The sequence below is a fragment of the Sebastes umbrosus genome, chromosome 10 (assembly GCF_015220745.1).
Source record: "Sebastes umbrosus isolate fSebUmb1 chromosome 10, fSebUmb1.pri, whole genome shotgun sequence".
NCBI classification, from domain to species: domain Eukaryota; kingdom Metazoa; phylum Chordata; class Actinopteri; order Perciformes; family Sebastidae; genus Sebastes; species Sebastes umbrosus.
Genome location: NC_051278.1, coordinates 26,733,335 through 26,737,455, shown reverse-complemented (window position 1 = coordinate 26,737,455; position 4,121 = coordinate 26,733,335).

Genomic DNA, 4,121 nt, shown 5'->3' with positions numbered 1-4,121 from the left:
TGGACAATATTTGTCATTGTTTTGTGTTGATAATCGATTTCCAGTAATAAATATATACATACATTTGCATAAAGCAAACATATTTGCCCACTCCCATGTTGTATTAAATACTTGACAAATCTCTCTTTAAGGTACATTTTGAACAGATACAAATTTGAGATTAATCATGATTAAATATTTTAATCGATTGACAGCCCTATACTTTGTTTACAGACTACAGTGTTTGTAGGGTGGGGCAACAGATATACTAGCATAAAGTACAGTATGGACCACTAAAATCAGGTTTACACCACAGGACTGCATATGCATCAATATTTTATGACTTTTGACCTGAAGTTATAGTGAGAAGCCCAAAAAGACATTATTTCTCACACCTCTGATGTCCATTGGTCAGTTTTTATTCAAGCATTAATTATTAATTATTCCTTAATTATTTTTTCCCCGACTTTTTTGTGACAACTTGTGGGCATCATTTAAGTAAATAAGACATATGGTAAATTAAACAAATTATTAAATCAAACTACAGTAGCTATTCCACATGTACATTACAATACTTTATTAATAATAATAAAGAGAGAGCAGGATGTCTGGGTGTTCATCCCCATCCCAGCTGCGCCCTACTGCCTTTATCATAATGAGCACCTGGAGGACACGCCCACCCGCAGCTTCCCAGCGCTCCTATTGGCTGAGCGTTTAAATATTCCGAGAGCTGTCCGGTGATTGGCTCAAATATCGCACAAGTGATTTCATAAAGCAAATCTTTTGGAAGTTGTGTAAAGGGAATAAGTGGGGAAAACCCTTGAGATAACCGCGGCATCCACCGCACAATTAACTGGCTGTCAAACACGGAGGATTTGTCGGAGTTTCGGAGCGTCTCTGCATCTGTGTGTGAGTACCTGAGTGTGAGTTTGCTTGCTGCTGCTGAAGCTGCTGAAGCTGCTGTCTGTCTCCGGCTTCAGGATGACTGTAGAGCTCCGCTGGGATCTGATGCTGATGATGCTGCAGAGAGAGATGATAGAAAGTTCATCTCCGTCCGGATTTCACTGCAACTTTCTGCTCAGAGCAAATCATGATTTAACAGATTAAGACGCTTGATAATCAGTTTTAACAGCCAGATAGCTCAGCACTGTTTTATCATCACCTGCAGTAACTGACAGGGATCAAGTAGTGCTTCACACACACAGTGGGTTCCTTTACAGGGATTCCCTTGTAAATTGTCTATTTATTGCAGCAATTGTCCCTGTTTTAAAACCATTTTTGTCACTGTTGCACATTTTTTTCCTCACAATTTCTTATTTTGAATTAGTTGCTTTTGTACTTATATTCATTTAGAGTTGTGCATTTGATCTATTTCATGTTTGAAAAATACAGAACAGTATCTATAGATAGATATATAGATATTATTATTATCTATATATTTATCTATAGTTATAATGAATAGTAATAGTAAATAATAATAATAATAATATCATATTATTATACATTATCATAAATTCAAAAGTTATTCAGTAACATGCATCATTTTGGTGATAAATTCAAGAGTGTAACTTTCTATAAAAAAACCCTCATACAACTATCAAAATGTTCTATATCAAAAACATAATGTTTAAAATGTTTTAAGCGTTAAGATCATTGTTTTTGTTGTGAAGCATTTGAGGTGTTATTGTGAGTTGTTGCTGTGTGTGTGTGTGTGTGTGTGTGTGTGTGTGTGTGTGTGTGTGTCTTTGCTGGGATGAGGTGTTTTATTGTCAGCTATCCACTGTGGTAAATGATGGATGAACTGGAGCTTAACATTAATGGCAATTGTTGATTGCTCAGAGTGATTTGTTAAGTGTAGTTCACTGGGACTGGTACAGCACTTTGTGTGTGTGTGTGTGTGTCTGTGTGTGTGTGTGTGTGTGCGTGTGTGTGTGTGTGTGTGTTCTGCAGTGAGGGTGTCCTTCACAGAGAAGAGCCTCTGGACGCCTGTGTTTGAAACTGAAGATGTTGCTGGGCTCTTTGTCGCAGTGTTATCAGGATCAGAGCCGGGCTTGAACGCACCAGAAAGCACATGCTGATGTTGCACGCTGTGGTAATGGCCTCTTAATGCCAACATAAATAACCAAATCGAAAAACATTCCTCTGCTTCAAACAACAAGTTTTTTTTTTCCAGGGCTATTTCATGGCTGTTTTACTACAAATTATTTTATTTGACGCTTCCTATTCTTATAGTGCTGTTGACCCTGCAGATGTTACATCCTAAAACCCCAAATGAGTGCATCAATTGTTGAAAAAGTCACATTGCGACTTTACTTGGGCGACTCTAGTGGGGGGTTTTTACTGCAGTGAACGTGGGGCAAAGCGACTATATGTCCTTGAATGGATAATGTAGTACCCCACCATTTTATCAGGCCGGTCCCAACTGGTTTCTATCTGTCCTTTGTCTGCATCCCTCTACTATCCAGTTATTACTTAGTATGGCTGAATTATTGGGAATATTTGACTTTTTCTCTGTTGAACTGAAATATGCTGCATGGGAATAAAGCCCTGTCTAATATTTTATCCTCATTTATATAGACATTAAAGTTCAGCTGCCCACCTGTGACCGTATTATCTAAAAGTAATTGTTTTCTCCAGGTGCATCTTCACATAAAGAATTACTTCAAAAGACCTTTTTCCACAACACTTTTCAAGTTTCCCTGTCGTTGTCTTTTTAATTTATAGCTCTCTTACCCCTATCTAACATGGAGTATATGAGCAAGTCTGTAAAGCTGCCTTCTGTAGTCTGAAACCGCTCGGCCCATTTGTCATTACATCCTGCTCTAATGGGGAGAAACTGCCTCATCCTGAGCTCCCAGTGTTGTTAATTAACCCTTGTTGCTAACAGCCACAGTCTACATCGCTATGCCAGCTCTCCAGCCAGTGTTATCGCTGCGTTGCCTGCCAGCAGGGCTAGCATTAGCCCTGGCCATATTTCTGCAGGTGTCAGCGGAGGTGCTTCCTCTCCCTGCCGACGTGCTTTTAAGAGTATAACTCAAATGGCAATGCAGGGTTTTTATCTTAAATTGAATTGTTGAGGGAGATGTTAAAGAGCCATATATCACCTGGACACTCGGAGAAGAAAGGGAGAATCTGCAAGCAGAGATGGGAACGGCTCAATGGCATTACAGATGGAATGAGCACTATGACGAGGGCCGCGCTCGTAAATCCACGGGCAGAGCAAATCAAGTTGTCAGCTTGTAAATGCCATTCAGTGTGTGTGTGTTGTGTGTGTAAAGTTTTTGCAGAGCTGTTGGTGATGAGCGTTTGATTTTAGCCTTAATGAGGTGACCTCTCTTTCCTTTCTCCCAGTCAGCCACGTTTCTCTTCCCTCTCTCTTCTCAGTTTGAGCGTCAGAAAGCCCACCTCTACCTGCCTGCACTTCACAAGTCGATTGGATCAATTCCTCCACGTTCACGTTTTAGCTACCGACCACTAAAAGGACACTTATACATCACACAGTCCTTTTATCCCCAAAAAAAGGCTTTCCCAATTTAGAGTTGGTCACTGTCTCTGAGGAAACAGCGCCTCAGGTCTGTTATGTCGGTTCATATTGGTTTCCTCCGTGTTCACTTGGCCTCTGGCTAATGCCCTGCTCCGCGTATGGATTTGCTGTCCCGTGATTCCTCAGCCCGTCTGCCTGTGATGGGTTGTTCAGATCTAACCCTGCAGAACGCTGCTGATTGCGGTGGTATATCTTCATCTTTATGTCGGAGTGTAGGAGGAAGCTCTGCCAACGATCCCATCTGATGTTTGCCTCGCGATGGATTTGGGGAATTAGCAACAAGGGCATGTGTTGCAGTTTGCAAGTGTTTGACTTACCGTTTTTATTTGATTCTCATTGGCCTCAGCTGTCAAGAGTGGTGTGTGTGGATTTGTTGTATGGGAATTGTGATGTGCTTACGAGTGAACAGAGTGTGTTTTTCTACAGATGAAAAGAATATTGTTCTACTTTTTAGTTCAGACGTATTATTACTGCACTTTTGTTCTTTGGAAAATGCATTTGAGTAAAAGTGGCAGAGGTTTTTGAAGCAGAAAAAAATGACGGTAGCCTTCCTTAAATTCAGCTGTTGCAAACTGTGTGTTTTCCCCCTTAGGTGAGG